Source organism: Leiobunum rupestre, chromosome 4, assembly GCF_980474605.1.
Source record: "Leiobunum rupestre chromosome 4, qqLeiRupe1.1.hap1, whole genome shotgun sequence".
NCBI lineage: Eukaryota > Metazoa > Arthropoda > Arachnida > Opiliones > Sclerosomatidae > Leiobunum > Leiobunum rupestre.
This window is the reverse complement of record NC_143387.1, coordinates 55,793,283-55,815,550: the sequence shown is the minus strand read 5'-3', so window position 1 is coordinate 55,815,550 and position 22,268 is coordinate 55,793,283. Positions and strand designations below refer to the sequence as shown.

At 37.8% G+C, this 22,268-nt stretch overlaps 1 long non-coding RNA gene across 1 annotated transcript; it reads left to right on the top strand.

Annotated features, from left to right (window-relative positions):
* Positions 1-6,235: 6,235 nt before the first annotated feature.
* On the top strand, positions 6,236-6,971 carry LOC149948369 (uncharacterized). The gene is made up of 3 exons (XR_016480664.1): positions 6,236-6,389; positions 6,460-6,513; positions 6,667-6,971. It is a non-coding gene; the product is annotated as an uncharacterized LOC149948369 (long non-coding RNA).
* The last annotated feature ends 15,297 nt before the right edge of the window (positions 6,972-22,268 follow it).

Sequence of the window (22,268 nt, the reverse complement as noted above, 5' to 3'; positions counted from 1 at the left end):
AATTTCTTCAAATTTGTTTAGGGTTTAGCTTTATTATCCCTTTTCATAATGGACTAATCTACTTATTCGCTAATTTTATCATCCTTTACAATAAGAAATTTTCCCTAAATAAATTTCAATTGTAAAACCTTTACGCTAGATTTCTAGTGACAAACTTATTTCGTTTCACAATGAATTCAGTTCGGTATTACTCTGTGAAACAACCAAAGCCGACTTGAACTTCAGTTAAACGTTGCTTATGTCTTGCCAAATAAAACCTTGAGAAAAATTTTTGATACATTAAAAAAAATTCTAAAATTTAAAAATATTGTTGAAACATTACTTTGTAAAAAAGAAAACTTGAATGTGAAAATTCACAGTTTCAATTTCAAAAAATCAGTCTGGTGCTAATTGTGAAAATGGTGGTGTATAATGGGTGCCTATTGATAGACTGTTTTTTTTATCGGAAATTCGAAATTGGGCGGGCTATCGTTAAGCTGGCCCGCCCATTGAAAAAATTAAATTCCGTCAAAACGGCACTGGTGCAAAATATGAAATTAACGGTGCTTAATGGGTGCGTATTGATAGGCTATATTATTTTAGTTATGTTTATTTGGGCGGGACAGGTTAATGGACCCCCCAAGGGTATTGTATTCAACATGAAAGATTAAAATGAGTCTAAATTAAGATATTACACCTTTTTTAGTAACCAAATGGTTTGAAATAAATTTAAATTCCAATTTTAGTCGTTTTATAAACCTTTTTTTTAACTATGGGGTTTCTGGTAATATGTTCGATTGTATTTCTTTTTTCTTCATTGACAGAAAGGCAGGACTGTCTTTAGCTTTCAGGTGCCCCTGGGCTAATTATATTAGGCGCCCTTTTATATATTTTTATAGTATTTTTTATATAGACGGCGCCCCTCCTAGAGGTCGGGAACGGTTAATCATTATCCATGTTTAAATTGATTTTTTTCGGGAAACAAATTTAAACAAAGAAATTTACCGGTTAATATTTCGGAAATTGATTAAAAAACATGTATTATTCGTAAAATTTGAGCTTTTTATCGAAAAAACGTCGTTTTTCCGATTAATTTTACAAATTTATCAAAAAATTAATCGGATAATACAGAAATATAAATTACTTGATCAAAACATTTTACGAATAATTTTGAGAGCTTTATCTATTGAATAAAAGTTAACCATCACCGACCTCTAGCCCCTCCGGGGAGACGCCGCGCCCCTGCCGGTCGCGGCGCCCTAGGGCTTAGCCCTACCTAGCCCAATGGTAGAGAGCGGCCTGCAGAAAGGCTAGCGAGAAAATCGATTTTTGACTTTTCGTAAGGCTCTTCGTCCATGTCAGGTTGCACTCGGACCATAGTCCACAGATCCTTTGGGCATTGATAAAATTTGTTTTCTTTGCTTTTTCGCTTCGGGAATTGATAAAAGGCTACCATCTTTCGTTTGGCTTCTATCAATTCTCAACCATCGAGGGGCTCCTTCTTAAGTAATTTCCTCCAAGTGGATTCTTGTAGCTGAGGCCGGCCCCATCCACCCGAACGTTATATGAGCCCCAACGGGACCGGCAAAAATTGCTTATGACCAATGAATTTTGAAACAATATTCATTCCGCGGCATTGCTGGTCTTGTCGGAAAGAAGCTTACCGGCCTTCTTTACTAAATATTAGTTAATAGCGGTTATTTTTGAAATTTGTTCAAATTTTTCACAGAGGGGACCTTAGGAATCGATCAGAATCCCATGTTATTTTCAATGGGAAAATTTCCTTTTTTTGTTGTCAAAAACCTTTTTTGTTGCCATGGCAAAAAATTTGCCCATTGAATAAATTCCCTTTAAGATTTTCAAGTTACACGAAGGTCTACCAATCCCCCGAGTTTGAACAAAATCGGTGGGTTACACTTCGGGATGTCTTCCTGTAAGTCTTTTTCAGTTTTTCGGCTTACCGAATTATAAATGATAGCGGCACGGGCACAAATAGAAAGACGCTAAATTCGGGCTTTGCTAAGATTCTTAGCCATCAAAGCCCCTTCCTTATCGATAGCGTATAAGGACACCCTGTACCTTCGAATAGCGTGGTTGGCACATTCTATTTTTTTTTTACGCGATGAACATAGGGCACTTTTTCTCTAATTTTGAAGAGGGTACTCGAATCTCCATCACCCACGAGCTCGACGTATTGGAGGTTGTGAAGTACGAAACTTTTGGAAAAGCCTTCCACAAACGTGTTGGATTTCTATCCCCTTTTTTTCAGCCACAAAGCAAATGCTGTTGTATTTGTTTCTTATACCAAGAAAAAGAATCTTCTTCGTTTCTGCACCAATAGGTGTTTTCATAAAACCCCCATCAAAGAACTGCCTAGGAGGTGGTATACTCTAGGAAGGGACATGTAACGGTCGGTAGTCTTCGGTTTTTATTGATTTTTCAGGAAACATGTTTGCCAGCTTGTTGACGTACATTTATTTGAGTTGCGCTGACGGTTTTAGAACTGGAACGTACTGAACTGAACTCCCATCAAAGACTGAGGGGCAATTTTTGTCGGGGGGGAAACAACATAGTCTGATTTTATGAAAACACTTATTATTGCCGCTACCCATGACTTAGCCATGTATCTCCCGTTGTTAACCCGTTGCATCCAACCTCCATCGGCTATTACCTTGATCCAAGCGACGCCATCAGCGTCAACGTGACATTTGCTCGTGGAAATTTCACGTTCCAAGACGCCGGCAGCCAGAAATTCCGCGTGTAGTTGTTCAGCACAATCCTAAGGAAGATCAAATTTGATATGAGTATACGAACTACAGATATTTTTCTCTTGATATCATTAACATTTTCAATTAGATAATATAATTTTTACTGCGTTTAATTGTGTTCGATATATCGAACACAATTAAACGCAGTAAAACTTATATTATCTAATTGAAAATGTTAATGATATCAAGAGAAAAAGCAATCCTGCAATCTGTGTCCTTTAGTATCCAAAATATTATAGTTGGGCCTTACCTTTCAATGTTCTTAGAGACCTAAATATGTCCTTGATATGATGAATATTTTCAAGTAATTAGTCTTTATACGTTAAAGCTACAGATTTCAGTTTTTTGATAAATATATAGATGCACATTTTAAATTTTAGATAATGTAAAAAATATTCGTACTTTTCCTACTTGGTTTTCCAGTTTCAAATATGTTGGCAAACTCATAGAAGGGACATTTAGAACTGCCAACGCTTCATCCTACTCGGCGTGTCCCACTCCAATTGACGTACACGCCCACGTCCCAATATAATTGATACTTTTATCATAGAGGGGATAGTTCCTCTATGCTTTTATCGAATTCCGTTTCTTAATTTGTTGGGATTTTCTTAGTCGCCGAACACGAGTAACATTGGAATATAAGGTGGCTCTGAAGTCCAAGAATCAACTCCTTTTCGAACTGAAAATAACCTTGTTTTCGCCATTCGTATCTATGCTTTTCTAACGGGCTGATTTCAGCTAAAAAGAGCCCAATGTCCACAATTCTTCGCCCTTCAAGGTTTTTCAAACTTGGAGATGAGAACCCATATTTTATTGGTTCCGTTGTTAGCCTGAACGATGAAATGTCTGGTCGCTCAGGGAATCCTTCGGCTATCCTAACAGGCCCGTAGCCAGGATTTTTCCTTTGAGGGGGCCCAGTAAATTCCTAAAGGGCACCCTTAAAAATCAATTTGTTTCCAAAGACCTATGAGGCTTATTTGCTAAGACTACTTTAAAATGAGCTTAAAAGTCCACACGGGCCACACTGGCGTTTGCCATTGCAACACGTGGTTTAAATAAATATAAATTTAATTTATATTAAACGTAAATCGAAGTTGAATTTACAATAACCTTAGTTTGGTTTTCTTTCTTTGTGTTTTTACCACAAATTTATCAATACTTGGGCTTACAATGACTTGATTAATCTCATGCGAGTCGATAGCGAGACTTAAATTGTGTATTGGGCGTTATTCCTATTTCCCTCAAGTGGCGGTTCAGAATTATCTCATGGCTTGTCACCGCAGTCGGAGAATCAGAATTATCTCATGACTTGTTATCGCAGTCGGAGAATCAGAATTATCTCATGGCTTGTTATCGCAGTTGGAGAATCAGAATTATCTGATGGCTTGTCACCGCAGTCGGAGAATCAGAATTATCTCGTGGCTTGTCACCGCAGTCGGAGAATCAGAATTATCTCATGACTTGTTATCGCAGTCGGAGAATCAGAATTATATCATCGCTTGTTATCGCAGTCGGAGAATCAGAATTATCTCATCGCTTGTTATCGCAGTTGGAGAATCAGAATTATCTGATGGCTTGTCACCGCAGTCGGAGAATCAGAATTATCTCATGGCTTGTTATCGCAGTTGGAAAATCAGAATTATCTCGTGGCTTGTCACCGCAGTCGGAGAATCAGAATTATCTCATGGCTTGTCACCGCAGTCGGAGAATCAGAATTATCTCATGACTTGTTATCGCAGTTGGAGAATCAGAATTATCTGATGGCTTGTCACCGCAGTCGGAGAATCAGAATTATCTCGTGGCTTGTCACCGCAGTCGGAGAATCAGAATTATCTCATGACTTGTTATCGCAGTCGGAGAATCAGAATTATCTCATGGCTTGTTATCGCAGTTGGAGAATCAGAATTATCTGATGGCTTGTCACCGCAGTCGGAGAATCAGAATTATCTCGTGGCTTGTCACCGCAGTCGGAGAATCAGAATTATCTCGTGGCTTGTCACCGCAGTCGGAGAATCAGAATTATCTCATGGCTTGTCACCGCAGTCGGAGAATCAGAATTATCTCATGGGGGTGTTATAGCAGTTGGAGAATCAGAATTATCTCGTGGCTTGTCACCGCAGTCGGAGAATCAGAATTATCTCATGGCTTGTCACCGCAGTCGGAGAATCAGAATTATCTCATGGCTTGTCACCGCAGTCGGAGAATCAGAATTATCTCATGACTTGTTATCGCAGTCGGAGAATCAGAATTATCTCATGGCTTGTTATCGCAGTTGGAGAATCAGAATGATCTGATGGCTTGTCACCGCAGTCGGAGAATCAGAATTATCTCGTGGCTTGTCACCGCAGTCGGAGAATCAGAATTATCTCATGGCTTGTCACCGCAGTCGGAGAATCAGAATTATCTCATGACTTGTTATCGCAGTCGGAGAATCAGAATTATCTCATCGCTTGTTATCGCAGTTGGAGAATCAGAATTATCTGATGGCTTGTCACCGCAGTCGGAGAATCAGAATTATCTCATGGCTTGTTATCGCAGTTGGAGAATCAGAATTATCTCGTGGCTTGTCACCGCAGTCGGAGAATCAGAATTATCTCATGGCTTGTCACCGCAGTCGGAGAATCAGAATTATCTCATGACTTGTTATCGCAGTTGGAGAATCAGAATTATCTGATGGCTTGTCACCGCAGTCGGAGAATCAGAATTATCTCGTGGCTTGTCACCGCAGTCGGAGAATCAGAATTATCTCATGGCTTGTCACCGCAGTCGGAGAATCAGAATTATCTCATGGCTTGTCACCGCAGTCGGAGAATCAGAATTATCTCATGACTTGTTATCGCAGTCGGAGAATCAGAATTATCTCATGGCTTGTTATCGCAGTTGGAGAATCAGAATTATCTGATGGCTTGTCACCGCAGTCGGAGAATCAGAATTATCTCGTGGCTTGTCACCGCAGTCGGAGAATCAGAATTATCTCATGACTTGTTATCGCAGTCGGAGAATCAGAATTATCTCATCGCTTCCCCTGTAGCACAATGCCTCCGAAAACGAGTCGGTTAGGGGTCGAACAGTCGTTTTGGAGTCGCAGTCGGCATTTCGACTCTTAGCCGACGATATGATTTTTTTTGAAAAATGTAGTCGAGATTGCGACTATTAAAAGTACTACTAAACAGAATACTGATTAGAGTCGGAAAATTAACGATTATTTAATTTTTAGAAAGATTCCAAAATTAAGTCGGCAAAACCGACTGTTTCAAATTGTTCAAGAAATGCAGTCGGCCTTGAGTCGGTTACGTAGTTTATGACGTCCGTTTTTTTATATAGTACAACTTCCAATATACTAGTGATTCGACTATCCATTTTTTAGCCGGCAAAAATACCCATTTAAATTTTCCCGGAAATCATGCAGAGTCATCTAAATAAAATATTTTGAACGATCGTCTTAAATGCATTTAACTTCATATGAAACTTAAAAAATGTGTTAAGTATTTATGATAATAATAATAATTTCTTTTTATTTAAACCGTTTAAATTTAAAAAAAATTGCGACAACCATGCCACCTACAGTGACGCTAAGTCATGATTTTTATCGTAACCAAAAACAGAAGTGCATGTTCGGATCGGCGGATGGGATTCATTTTGGTTAGTGTTTGATAATTTATTGTGGTTTGTCGTATATAAAGTAGAATTCTTAAAGTTTGCGTGATTTTAGTTGTCATAAACCGCTACCTAGCCGGAAGGAAACTTGAAAGGAAGAAAAAGAAGGGTAATTTTTATTAAAATTATAAAATTTAAGTAGTTCTACGTTAGCTAAGGCTTAGTTATGGCGGGAAAGCGAAAGGCTTACAAGGCTATAGATGACATTTTCTCTAGACAAAAAAGAAGAATAACAAATGAGTTTATCAATAATGCTTTGCAGGATAATATTGCGGTTGGAACGAATGCTAATGAGTGTCAAGCTGGCCCTTGCCAGTTCCATGACAGTGATAGACAAAATGGACTGAGACGGATGAAGAGCGGAGAGACTTTAAAAAAACTGTTTAATATATTTGTTTGATACTCACTAGTCATACTGTTCAAAAAACCTTAAGATTTTTTCAATGTATATCTGATAAATTAATCAGAAATAATCTTTCAACATATTTTTATAACAAGTTGTAAACACAATCATACCTTGTGTAATTGTGATAATGTTTTAGTTAATTGTAAAAATGAGTATAAAAATGGGAAACAAGTTATAATTTATATTCGATTTGTCACCCAAAAATATTGACTTAGATATATCAATAATTTACCAAAGGTATATATTTCTACAATTTAAAATAAATCAAAGTGAATTATTTCTTCTCAGCTTACCCTATTTTAGGGCTTAAACCAGGTAGTCTGGAAAAAAACTGTCAACTTTGGAAAATTGCAGAAATGTTTGGTAACTGTTTCCAGACTTCACTACCTGAAGTTTCAGATAAATAAATACTTCAAATAGAGTATAATTAAATTTTTGTCAAAACATTTTATTACAAAAATAAACAACTTTTTAGTATAAAAATTCTGTATCATTCTTGAATTGGTATTGGAGAAGAGGGGGGGAAAGTTATAATGACCGACTCTGAATAGGCCAACAAAAAGGTGTCGGTTAATAGGACTATTTTTAGGTAATTAACTAGACATAAGGATGTCGGTAGGCCACACTTTCGGCGGTCGGCAAAAAGCACACTATAAACAGTCGGCCGACTGCAATTCAGGTAGGACATTTCGACTGTTTTTCCAGGAGACTCCCGACCTTGAATCGGAGTTGACAGCTCGACACTTAACCGACTATGCGACTCTGCCTAGTCGACGTCGGCCCGACTGTTTTGTGCTACAGGGGTTGTTATCGCAGTTGGAGAATCAGAATTATCTGATGGCTTGTCACCGCAGTCGGAGAATCAGAATTATCTCATGGCTTGTTATCGCAGTTGGAGAATCAGAATTATCTCGTGGCTTGTCACCGCAGTCGGAGAATCAGAATTATCTCATGGCTTGTCACCGCAGTTGGAGAATCAGAATTATCTCGTGGCTTGTCACCGCAGTCGGAGAATCAGAATTATCTGATGGCTTGTCACCGCAGTCGGAGAATCAGAATTATCTCATGGCTTGTCACCGCAGTCGGAGAATCAGAATTATCTCATGACTTGTTATCGCAGTTGGAGAATCAGAATTATCTGATGGCTTGTCACCGCAGTCGGAGAATCAGAATTATCTCGTGGCTTGTCACCGCAGTCGGAGAATCAGAATTATCTCATGACTTGTCACCGCAGTCGGATAATCAGAATTATCTCATGACTTGTTATCGCAGTCGGAGAATCAGAATTATCTCATCGCTTGTTATCGCAGTTGGAGAATCAGAATTATCTGATGGCTTGTCACCACAGTCGGAGAATCAGAATTATCTCATGGCTTGTTATCGCAGTTGGAGAATCAGAATTATCTGATGGCTTGTCACCGCAGTCGGAGAATCAGAATTAACGTTATCTCATGGCTTGTTATCGCAGTTGGAGAACCAGAATTATCTCGTGGCTTGTCACCGCAGTCGGAGAATCAGAATTATCTCATGGCTTGTCACCGCAGTCGGAGAATCAGAATTATCTCATGACTTTTTATCGCAGTCGGAGAATCAGAATTATCTCATCGCTTGTTATCGCAGTTGGAGAATCAGGATTATCTGATGGCTTGTCACCGCAGTCGGAGAATCAGAATTATCTCATTCTTGAAGAATCAAACTTCTGAGGTTTTGGGGCTCTGTCCTCTGGTTTTGTTCCGGGTGTTTTTGGGCGGAGTTGAAACAAAACCAAATTGTTACCTCACGTTTTATGTGTTTCATTGGTGAACTTAAGACTCGTGTCTTGTAATGCTACGGAGGATGTCATCTGACCTAGAAAATTCGCTCATGGTTGCGGGGGGGGGGGGGGGGGATCTCAGAGGGTTTCAGGGTTACTTTCAGTTTCGTTACCAAGCGGAAACTCCGGGCGCACCCTTGTCTCTAACATTGAGTACAAGCGGGGGGGGGACGCTGTAGCTTGTAGTATCTATCGCTGTATCGAGGGACGTGGTCTTGACCTGGCAGGATTGGAAAATTCGCGCTTTTGTTGGAGTCTCGTTACCTGGTAGTAGATCTGATCACTTCATGGGATCGCTTTGAGTTGAGGGAATGTTGCTGGTCTTAACCTTTTGTCAAGCGCATACCTCGGGAAAGTTCTGGAAATATCTGGGCTTGGGAAGGAAGAGGAATGTATCGTATGACAGAGAGAAAAACACTTTAATTAGCGAGATATTTAATTAAAACCTGTCGGAAGGCAGGAATTTATTTCATAATTTATTTTAAGAAAACTGTTTAATTCATTAACTTAATTTTATATTTTACAGCTAAGGTAGATCGAATTCTATTATCTGTATAAACTATATTTAATTCGAATGTGGCATTCTAAAGTTATTTTGTTTTAATTTAAAGGGGAACGGCCAAGCTTTTCCAAATATGGCCTCATTCATCAAAAGATTAACAAGACGTTCAGTATACTAACACGTACCTTTTTGTCTTGAAAAAATAGCTTTTGGCCCAAAAAGTTTAAACGAAAAATAACGCCATGTGTTTGGGTTTGAATTTTCGCTGCCAACTTAGGAGCTGCCGCCAGCGCCCCTAACCCTGTATGAGCGATTTGCAAACTATCCCAACTTTTAAAATCGCGCAATTTAGGCTTAGGTCTCTTATAACTGGAACGCGCCGAGCGTGCAAAACAAATCTTTCGCGTCTTCAGCAGCGCGCGCTTTTACGTTGTTTTTCTGTCTCACCGACTTCTCACCAGGTGTCGCGGCGGACGCGCGCTTTTCGATTTCCCGAAATTTCTTTATTTTATTAAAAATTATCCACTCAATATTTCTTTATGCGGTTTTCGCCATAAATTTTAGTTTTTAATGGGCTATAGGGCTATCTAACTGATTAAAGCTTGAACGTTCCCCTTTAACGTTACTTTTAATTACTCTTTAACAACTGGGATTATTTTTAGTATTTAGATATTTGATATATGTAACTCTAAGAATACTTAAGAATAACCATCAGTGAATAGCTAAAATAGTAACTTATATATACATAACAAAATGGTCAAGCCGGACTCCTCGAGGGCCTATTAAACATTGGTCAAGAGTGCGGGGGAAAATGCAATATCAAAAGTAAATAACACAATAATAAAACAAAAAATTTAGGTATGCGGGTGAAGGTGAATCTGAAGAGTTTCACACGTCTGGTTTCAAAAGAGGCAGAAACTACACTTTCTGAGAAACCAACTGATACCTCCATGGGCGCCCACATACGTTTTTTCAAGGGGGGCAGTCACAAAAATTAAAAAATACTTTTATAGCTTTATAACTTTTATCCATAACCCTAAATGACGTCATGTTTTTTTGGTATTTTTTGTATTCAATAGTCCTTTAAATAAAAGATCATTCATAGCCAATTATAGAGTTTGTACTGCTACGACTGGACATATAACTGGTTTGTCTATGGTTTCTCTTTTTACTGCCAAAGCTGAGAATTTTCTATGAATAGATCTGGCAGCATTTTTGAACAGGGTGGCAAGACAGTCAGAGAGGGGTTTATTTAACCTCCTATTTCGTAGCATTTCTGCATTTATCGACATAAAAGTAGAATTCGTCGGTACCAGCCTACCATAGCTGTCTTTTCATGCTATGGGCCCTTGGGCCTTTTTATTTTGAGGTGCCCCTTCCTTGGCGTAGGAACTGGTGGGTACAATGTGGCCCCAACATTTTAGGAATGTGCACCAAAACGCTTAGGTGCGTAGACAAGGGGAGGGTTTCAGTGTCCTAACCCCCCCCCCCCTTCGGTGTAAATTTGGCTGTAGTCAAATATCACCCCCTTCTCGACCCCTCTCAGGTATTTTACATAGTTTGAACCCCTCCCTTGTAGGATTTCTGACTACGCCATTGAAAACGCTAGCTTCAAATAGTAAAAAAGGGGGGGGGGGGCACAAAAACCACTTTCTGAATTATACCTCCTAAATCCTAAATGCTCCTACCTACGCGCCCCTCTAGTACCGAATTTTTGTTACAGAAAATTGTCTAATACTGTATAAGACAATTCGGTCTTTAGCCGCTAGGAAAATTTAAAAAACATATTATCTAACACCGAACTTATCTAGACCTAATGTATACAGTTTCATGGTCGTTATTCCTATTTCCTCCAAGCGGCAACTTTTGGAAACTAATCATTTCTTAACAGAGAATTGGGGAACCTTAGCGACATCTCCTTTAGATTTTGTGTTCTCCCTTCATTTGTTTATTAATGCAGCTTTGTTAATTTTATAATTAGAATATTAGATATTAAATATTAAAGTGATTAATCAACTTTAGTGTATTAAATTTTTTTTATGTTATTTCATTACAGTTTTAAAACCAATTTACATGTTTTAAGCTTTAGTTAAGTCCATAGATAGGTTTTTCTTCGTCGCACACCTTTCTGAATTCTGGCAGATTGAGGTCGATTCAATCAGGGAGGATAAGGGAGTCGTAAATTATGCGCTAAATGTGTCCAAGCAGGGCAACCGAGACGCCAGGGGGGCTGACATTGGGGGTAAAATCAAGGAGGACCCAATACCGGACAAGTACGATTTGTCATAGTATCGTCCAAAATTTAATGTACCGTCGAGTGTTTACTGTACAATGGTTTACCACTTTAAGCTATAATTCGTCATCAGTACCCAGTAGTGCATGCACGATTTTTAAAAACCTTGATCAGTACCAAGAATGTATTTATTTATACTCAGGGAGAATGAATATGTCGAGATTATTTTTAGCGTTTCTCCAAATTCCATCCGTTGGGGCCCCCGGTATGCTCCTCCGCTTTAATAAAATCAAATAATACTGCAATCTCATTGGTTCTTAAAAATTACGTTTTTCGACGCGATTAACGCTGCTGCGAGGACGCAAAAAATAAGACCACCTCCTTTGTTCCTCCCCCCCCCCCCCTTAGCGTGACGGGGTTAGGGCCTCAACGTGTATTCATTCTCCCTCAGTATACATAAGTACATTCTTGTCAGTACCTAGCGGAAAATATCTCCGCGCGTTGTACTCAAAAGATGTGGCCGGACTACATAATTAAATAAAAATATCTTCAAATTAAAAAACTTAACTACATATGAAAACCAATCATTTTACAGGGAGTAAAGTTTGATCTAAGGGGGGGCAACGTAGCAACCACCATATAAGGGGGCAGATTATCCCCCCCCCCGGGCGCCCATGGATACCTCTTTAAAAGACGCTTTTCTAACAGCGTCAACAGTTAGTGACAATCCGGAATCTTTAAGTATGGTTAATGAGGAAACATTCGCTAGGGATTTGTCTTCAATCATTGCAACCGAGTCATGAACTAACGTGTCTAGTGACATATCGGTTGTCTTGAACAGTACTAGCATTGAAGGTTCTGGGACGGAACTTAACGGATCAACGCAAACTAAAGAAAATAGCCAAATAAAAAAAAATCCCCGGAAATGAAGACTGCATTTGTACAGACTGAATATAGAAGAACTTCAAGAATGAAGAGTGTTTACATTCAGACTGAATATCTTTTTTTCCGGAAATGTGGCTATGCAAACAGAGGATCTATCTGAAGCTGCGAGCCTGCGAATACTGAAACATTTGCGAACGTGTGTGATTCAATTCAATTGGAAAATGCTATGATAGAGTTAGGAAAAGCAGAATCGCTAAGTAAGGAATTAAGGGGAAAATAAGAACAAAAGGAAGCCCTTCTTCTGAGTTTTACCCGTGAAATCCAAAATAATATTGCGGAATTAGAAAGCTTACGCATCCAGTTGGAAATAGGAAGCTTTTCGGAGCGTCTTAATTACAGCAAAATGATTAAATCAGGGTAATCGTGATTAAATCAGGGTAATCAAGATTAGAAAATCTAATCACGATTTAATCACTCTAATCACGATTTAAACGAGATTTAATTAATCTAATCATGATCTAATCTTTTTAATCAGGATTTAATCATTTTAATCACAATTTAATCATTTTAATCACGATTTAATCAATATAATCGGTCGAATCGAGATTTTATCGAAAGCGATAAATACGAAATAATAATTCTAATAACGTATTCAATTATTCTAATCAGCTCGTTCTAATCACGCACAATTATAATCATTCCAATCACCAATTTAATCATTCTGATTCTCGTTCTAATTTCTAATCGCCATTTGTTCATACTAATCACGATTTAATCGTTTCAATCAGGATTTAATCGTTTCAATCAGGATTTAATCGTTTCAATCAGATTTAATCATTCAAATCAGATTTAATCATTTAATCATGATTAAATCAGATTTAAACATTATATTAATTAATAAAACATGATTTAAACATTCTATTAATTGATTAAACATTATTTAATCAATATAATCGTGATTAAATTGAATTTAATCAAAATAATCATGAATAAATCAGGTTTAATCTTTCGAGGGGTGCGTCGTTAATCAAGGAAGTGGCCTTTCCCCTCTGTTAAATTTTATACTGGCCTTGAAACGTATGAATTTCTAATGCGAATTTTAGACGAAGTGAAACCGTATCTGTTTCAAAATTCGAAACTATCAGGTTTTCAGCAGATTATTCTAAGTTTAATGAATAGAGATTTAATTTTCCTATTTAATACATTTCTACCTCTCCGAGGGGACTTTTTAGGAGGGGTTATACAACCATCGTGTCAGTCTGTCTGTGGGTCTGTCTATCAGGCCTGCAAACGCGTTCGAATTTTCGGGGCAAAGGGTAATCACTGCGTTCGCAGTTTCTCGAAGGGTTGGGCAAACCACCGTGTGACGGTGAGCGTTAACGGATTGCTTTGCGGTTGGGTTGGGTTTGGTTGGTATTTTTTCGTCAACGTTCACCGTCACAGTTTTAACTCAGTTTGATGGGATATTTCGTTATTGTAACGTTTATGTGTAGGTTGTGAATGTTGAGTTCGTGTTGTGAATGTTGTGGGTGTGGAATTTGTTGTGTTATGAAGGTTGTGGATGTTGGGTCTGTTGTATTTGTATGGGCGTTCTCTCTCCAACTTCTTCTTAACGACTTTGGGACGGACCGAGTGCTGAGTGTTTTGCAACATCTCAACGTCCAATGGCAGGGTTTCCACTAGTTGTACCCGGTATTCGTCTTAGTATCAAATTGCGATTTTTTGGCGCCGGCCGGGAATCGAACCCGGGTCTGCCTCGTGCAAGAGATGTACTCTAACCACTCAGCCACCAACGCTTGTTTATTTACGGTGTTTTTCTAAAAATTTGATCGTGATCAGGAATTGAACTCGGGTCGCATTGTAACAATGCGGATAGTTCACCGCCGAGCCATTGACTTCCTTAGGGAAAATATTAAAGTAAAGGAACAATTATGATAAGGCGGGTTTTTTTACTAAGCGGATTAATACAATATCTGTATATATTGTTTATGGAACTTTGTTTGTTTATTCTTTGGTACGGTTTTTACCTCTCCGAGGGGACAAAGTGTGTCTGCCCTGCGAACGCGTTCGCATTTTCCGTGCAAAGGTTAATCATTGCGTTCGCAGTTTCTCGAAGGGTTGGCAAAACCACCGCGTGACGGTTAGTGTTAACGGAGTCATTTGCGGTTTGGTTTGGATGGTGTTTTTTCGCTCACCGTCGTGACGGTTTGGTGTATTACGTTTTTGTAATGTTTATGCGTAGATTGTGAATGTCTAGTTCGTGTTGTGAGTGTTGAGTTTGTTGTGTTTGTGTTTTGATGGTTGTGTATGTTGAGTTCGTATTATGTCGGTTGTGGGTGTAGAGATTGTTGTGTTTGTACGGGCGTTTTATCTCCAACTTCTTCTTAATGACTTTAGAACGGACCGAGTGCTGAGTGTAATGCTACCTCTCAACGTCCAATGGCAGGGTTTCCACCAATTGTACACGGTATTCGTCTTAGGATCAATGTGCGATTTATTAGCGCCGGCCGGGAAACGAACCCGGGTCTGCCTTGTGCAAGAGATTTACTCTAACCACTCAGCCACCAACGCTTGTTAAGTTACGGTGTTTTTCTAAAAAACAGCTTTGGCGAATGTCATTTACAAAGTTATAACGTTAGGTACTATAATTTATTCTACATCATTTTAAATATTTATAAATTATATTAATCTTATATTTAATGAAATATTTATAAATTATATTAATCTTATATTTAATGAAATATTTATAAATTATATTAATGTTATATTTAATTAAATATTAATAAATTATATTAATCTCATATTTAATTAAATATTTATAAATTATATTAATATTATATTTAATTAAATATCTGAGTATTTTACTTTATTTGATCGTGTTCAGGAATTGAACTCTGGTCGCATCGTTACAATGCAGATAGTTTACCGCCGAGCCATTGACTTCCTTTAGGAATATAAAAAGTAAAGAAACCATTATGATAAGGCGGGTTTTTTACCTTTTAATAACGCTTAGAAAAAGGATAATTATTTAAAACTCCCGCGGAAACTATATAAAAGTAATAATATAGCGCCACCGTGTGGAGAACTATCAATCAAACCGGGTAAAAAATATAATCTCTTCAATTTTTCGAACTTTAGTCAAATCTTGACGGGACTAAAAAACATCAAATAAACGTATATAAAGCCGTTGCCGTCAATATGGAAGATTAGTCTTTCTTAGTTCTTGGCGGTCAGACGAACTACTACAGGACGGGGTCCAGGTGTCGGTCAAAAGTTATGAGGTAACTTTTCGGTTTTAATTAGTATGTTCGGTCTTCGGTCAAGGAAAGAGTTAAATTGTGTTTCGCGTTTGGAACGTGAGCGAATGGACTTAAGTGTATGAACAGTGCGTGTTTAAGACTGAAAGTGTTAAAGTAATTGTGAACTAACTCAAGTCAGCTGTAAGATTGATTGTTTTTTTTTAATTGGAATAACCTAATTATACCCTTGAAATTATCAACTCAACCTGTGAGGCTAATTAAGTAGATTGGAAGATATTAGTAGCGAACAGCTCTCAGCTGTTAATTAAGACAAGAGTTTATAGTAATGTAGTTTGAATTTAGTTAAAATTACTCAGTATAATTTATGATATTTACTTAAGTGTAAGTGTGTTTTGGTTTATTTTTCAATGACGATGAACTAAGACAAATCTAGTCTTTGACACTTGAGTACCAGTTCTGCACAATTACGTAGGAGGGATGTATATTGTTGGGTTATTGATGAAAGTTAAATCTAGAACGTTACATAGACTGTTCTGAATAAAAATAAACATTTATAATTTTGCATAATTCTGGTTGCCATTTTATTTCTAATCACTCGCCCACAATATTAAAGTTCTGGCAATCCCGAATTAACTAAATTTGCGATATGACGGAGACGGGAAATTATTCTCGTAAATTTATCGCGCGGCCTTAGGGAATATTCTTTTAACAAAATTTCGATAAACTATCGTTTAATTAAAATCGGCCCGATTCCGTTAAAATTATAAACCAAAAAGCGAACGGTCGTTATAATACCCTCTGTAGCTATTTCTTTCATTAAAATTTGCTTTGTATTATATTCAATTGACAAACTTGTACTGTAAAAACGGTGTAATTCAATTGTGCATTGTTATAGTACGTCTAACTCACTGTTGGGTCATTCCATGACAAAACGCCTGCCACAGAACACCCGACCCCTTTCGATTTTGCCCAAATTTTGTATACAGGGTTTTTTGGGCCTAGGAAAACGATTTTGACAGTTTCATAACGATCGGTTCAGCCGTTTACGAGATACAGCATACGCGTTTTTTCAAAAGTACGCCTTGACCCCCTAAATGTTTTCTACTATATCTTAAGACATAATTATCGCAAAATCACATGTAATACCTCATTTAAAGACAATGCGCACCCTAATATGAATATTTAATCAGAGTTGTCATTTGACGTAAATGTCATTAAAATCTGGGCCTTTAAATAATTTGACCTTTGACCTTGCCCAGACACCTCAGTCGTAGGTCAACGATTTTAGCATTTTTAAAATTCCCACTATCGAATACATAATAATCACTCAAAATCTCAAAGTAATATTTGTAGTTTTCGAGATATTAATTTTTGAAATTTACCCCTCAAATTAATGAAAATGCTATTTTATACACGAAACTAGTTGACCTACTAAATAAATTAAAAATATTATTATTTTGGTAATTTTGAGTTTAGAATATCAAATACACTAATTCTTAAATTAAGTTGAGTTATATTTACATATTATTTTTAGTTTTGCATGTTATCTGTAGACAGAAGACATCACTAAATTGCTTGTCCTTAGTATAGTCTGGCGTTCAATATTATTGTAGCGTATCTTACTGCACCCTAAAATGGAAATGTGCTAGATATCTCAAGAAAACCCAATATTGCTCTTAGTCATATCGATTACGTTTTTAATAACGTAAAAATGTTTTAATATCTTTTTAATATATAATAGTTATAATTGAGTAGTTAAATATATTAACAGCGATAATTGAGTAGCGAAATAGAATTTATTTAACTGTATATTCTCGAACAAAGCCCTGAAATGGATCGAAATTGTTCGTTTTGGAGAGACAGTAGTAAATGTCATTGCAAACACTTTCGAAAACAGTTGGTATCAACAACCATCTGTCCGAGGATGACAAATTAGTTCTTAGCAGCCGAACAGCTATACCTATGTCCAAAATAAGAAACATATGTCGTCACCATGAAGAACTTTTTATGAAAAGGTATTCAACGAGTCAAAAGAAGTGTATGAATCCTTTTGGGACTCACGACGCTGAAAGAAAGAGTGGACTAAAAACTATTTCATTGGATTTGTTCAAAAAATTAAAGTTACGAGGAATTGAAGTTATCGCTGGAAATAAGTTGTGCATCCAGTGTTTTATGTCTGCTGGAAAAAAAGTAAAGGATGAACTCCAAATACAGTTGGACGTTTCAGAAGTTCACACTGCACAAGAATCACAAGAAAGCGATTCTTTTTCATTTAGTCAACCTTGTTCATCGGGAGATGCGACGCAAGACGACAAAGCTATAGCTTTAGTGGCAGTTAACGAAACTCTAATAAACTTGGGAGAATCTCCTGTTAAAAGAAGTAAGAAATATATTCAATTTGAAATAATTTATATATGTATACATATAAAAATACATATATTTTTTAACTTTTGTACAGAAGGTTTGTCATCTCGCCAAAAAACAATTCTAAGCAGGACTAAGTTAAACGCTGTGAACAATTCATTGAAACGCAAATTAGAAGAGTCAATGGAAATTTCTCTTGATGAAACAGACGATAATATGGTTACGGACGATGTTTTTAGAAAGCTCGAAGAACATCGATTATATGAGAATATTTTGAACGAACTGAGAGAGAAATCATACGGCGAAAAGCTTCAGATCCTGACCTTGTCACCATTTGGAATACAACGCACAATGGAGGAATTTGGAGCACCAGAATACATGGTCAAACGAAGCAGGAATCTTAAATCTAGTCAAGGAATTCTTTCGCTACCAGAGAAACAATCGAAGGGATTAATATTGACCGAAGACGTTAAATTAAAGGTCGTTGAATTTTACGAAAATGACGATAACAGTCGTATGACACCTGGACAAAAGGAGTTTGTGTCAGTTAGAAACCACGAGACAGGTCAAAAAGAACATCATCAAAAGAGGCTTGTACTGCTGAACCTGAGAGAGCTCTATAACAAATTCAAGGAAGAGCATGATTTGACGTTAGGATTTTCGTCATTTTGTTATCTACGACCACCTTGGTGTGTATTAGCAGGTTCGTCAGGTACACATTCAGTGTGTGTCTGCACCTATCACCAAAATGTCAAGCTAATGATATCAGCTCTACCGTCTCCTTGTCCTTTAAAATGTGATATCGATTTCATGGCGCTCACCGTGTGTGATACTCAAAACAGGAATTGTATGATGAGGGTGTGCAAGGACTGTCCTGGGAAAAATGGTCTACTTGAAAATGAATATTTAACGAACCTTTTAGAAGATTTTGAAAATATAAAGTTCATGCAATGGGTGACAACTGACAGCACAAAGCTCATGACCTTGAGCGAGAGTGTTGAAAACTTTTTCGACTCTTTGGCCATTAAACTACTTGAACTAACGCGTCATCATTACACATCTAAGTCGCAATCTAATTATCTTAAAAACCTCAAAAAAACTCTAAAACCTGGTGACGTAATTGTTCTCGGTGATTTTGCGGAGAACTATTCCTTCGTAATTCAAGACGAAGCACAAGGGTTCCATTGGGACAATTCTCAAGCGACAGTGCATCCCTTCGTAATCTACTTCAGGGTAGTCGAAAACGGAGAACTTAACCACTTAAATTTTTGTATTATCAGTGATACCAGAACACATACAACCAATACTGTTCACAGTTTTTTAACTTATCTAATTCCAAATATAAAAACACATGTTCCTAATGTTAGAAAGCTAATTTATTTTACGGATGGATGTGCTGGACAGTATAAAAACAAATACAACTTTTCTAATCTCTGTTGCCACAAACAAGATTTTGGTTTGGACGCTGAATGGCATTTTTTTGCCACATCTCATGGCAAGGGACCTTGTGACGGAATTGGCGGAACAGTGAAGCGTAAAACAGCAAGAGTCAGTCTTCAGCGACCAGTGACTGGACAGATTTTGACTCCAACAGATATGTTTAACTTCTGCCTATCAAACTTCGAAAATATCAAGTTCATCTATGTTAAAAACGAAGAAATTGAGCGACAAAAGGAACTTTTAAAAGAAAGGTTTTCTAAAGCCATAACAGTAAAAGGAACTCGAGGGTTTCATAAATTCGTTCCGAAATCGTTAAATGAAATCATGGTTTCTCCGTTATCTAATGACGATTCGCTAACCACAGTTAAGGTTTCGACTTTAGAATTGTCAGATACTCGAAATCAAGAGGCTGAAAACTTTAAAGTGGGAAATTTGGTAGCCAGCGTCTACAAAGGCCAACTTTACGTTGGATTAATTGAGGAAGTATCAGAAGAGTTTGGAGACTTCTTTGTAAACTTTTTGCGTCCCCCTGGTATTTCGGACAAATACACATGGCCCAGAAGGATCGATAGCAGTTGGGTGTCAAGTGAAAATGTTCTATGTGCAATTGAAATTCTTGTAGGTTTACCAAATTCGAAAGGCTATCAAATCAAAGAACACGATAAAAATAAAATTACCAAAGCCTTTTCCATGTATAAAGAAGTTTAAGCTGTTTTGTGTAAATAAAAAATTAATTGGTGTGTAAACTATAAAAATAAATGGTTTTGGTATTTCATTTTGTGTGTGGTGGGGTAAATTTCAAAAATTAATATCTCGAAAACTACAAATATTACTTTGAGATTTTGAGTGATTATTATGTATTCGATAGTGGGAATTTTAAAAATGCTAAAATCGTTGACCTACGACTGAGGTGTCTGGGCAAGGTCAAAGGTCAAATTATTTAAAGGCCCAGATTTTAATGACATTTACGTCAAATGACAACTCTGATTAAATATTCATATTAGGGTGCGCATTGTCTTTAAAATGAGGTATTACATGTGATTTTGCGATAATTATGTCATAAGATATACTAGAAAACATTTAGGGGGTCAAGGCGAACTTTTGAAAAAACGCGTATGCTGTATCTCGTAAACGGCTGAACCGATCGTTATGAAACTGTCAAAATCGTTTTCCTAGGCCCAAAAAACCTTGTATACAAAATTTTGGCGAAATCGAAAGGGGTCGGGTGTTAAAATTAAAAAAAACTAGGTCGTTTTGTCATGGAATGACCCTGTTGTAACTACTTAACGTATGATATTCTGAATAAATTAAAATTGGTCGTTTCGTCTCAATTATTCTAATTATAATTAAATTTTATACCGTGCGGGATAGAACTGGGATAACATTTTTAAGAAATAACTCTAAATTGCGGAGATATCTTTACGGGTTATCTCGAGAAATTAATACCACTAGGGACAATTCTTCCGAGGAGAGGTATATTTTGGCTTGCCAACTTGTTTATAATACCTTAGACGCGTTAGCAACTCGACTAGCTAGGAATATTCACTCGCCTGAAAGGCATATTTTACAATCAACAACGCCAATGCCCTTACGAGAACATTTTGACATAAAAGTTGCTGTAATTATTGTTTCTAATTTTACGGAAAAGCAGTCGAGCGTAATTGGAAAAGCGGCAACCTGGTCTAATTATAAGCACAACAATACAGTTCTTCAACTATTCTTCAACCCACTGCAAGAATTTCTTGTTTCTTTACCCAAAGTGCCTCGCAACTGGCCCCAAGTTCCTACGTACGCTATCCGAGTTATCTAAAGAGGTCACTCGTCTCTCGGGCCTACAAGCGTCTGACAATACCGCCATAACTTCACTCTCTCTGCCAAATTATCCGCAGTTGAAACTACCACTGTCAGTCACACTACTTCAATCGCGACCCTTGATAAAAAATTTCACGATCACTCCGATAAGCTCGCTACCTCATCTCAGCCCTCGTACAGTGAAGCTTTATCTGTGTCTCCTGATTCTAATACCGCTGTCAAGGTTCCCAGGGAAAGTCTCCGGGGTGACAATAATTCGGTCAAAGCCTGTTTCGAAGAGCAGCTTGAGATTAATGCACGCAAGCGTAATGCTCTGATCTTCAATGTACCCGATGACAATAATCTTGACCGTGATATTCATGATTCATATGGTGTTCTACAAGAACTTGACTTTAGCTACTCGCAGTGCCGCAATATACAAATTGAACGAGTTGGTCGGTTCTTTGAAGGGAAGATCCGCCTCATTAAATTTTGTTTTCAATCTGTTAGTCATAGGCAATATTTCACCCAGGGTATACAGGAAATGCACAATCGCAACGAATTTCGTTTTCCTGTGGCTCCGGACCGCACCGCTTTACAACGCCAGGCTCACAGGCTTTCTCGATGAACTGCGCAAATTAAAGGAAGAAAACCCAACTCACATCTATTCTATTCACGGTGGAAAAATTATACAACGACACGCGAAATCCAACACAGCCATCAGGGGCGTAGGAACGTTCTAGAAGTTGGAGGGGGCAAAGATAAACGAAAAGGGATCTGGAGAATGGTTTTTAATTTTTAATGGAGTGTAGCTTCTCCGAATGCATGTGTACTTGTTACTACTACGTAAATAGGCGGGAAAAGACTGAAATTTAAACACAGTTGATGTTCTATAAGCTTTATTTGCTTTTAAAATGAGAATTTGAGCCTTTTGAAGATTTCAACTGACCAAAGGTTGGAGGGGGCAATAACATTAGTTGCCCCTCCCAGCAAAATTCTAGGGAGGGGCATTGCCCCCCCTGCCCCTCCCGGTTCCTACGCCCCTGACAGCCATACCCCAAGAGATTCCAATTACCCATGACAATTCAATCGCCCAAACTCCAGTTGAATCTCAAGCCGCTAGCGTGCAACCACTCGCACACACCCTGGTAACTCTCCCAAGTGATGTCT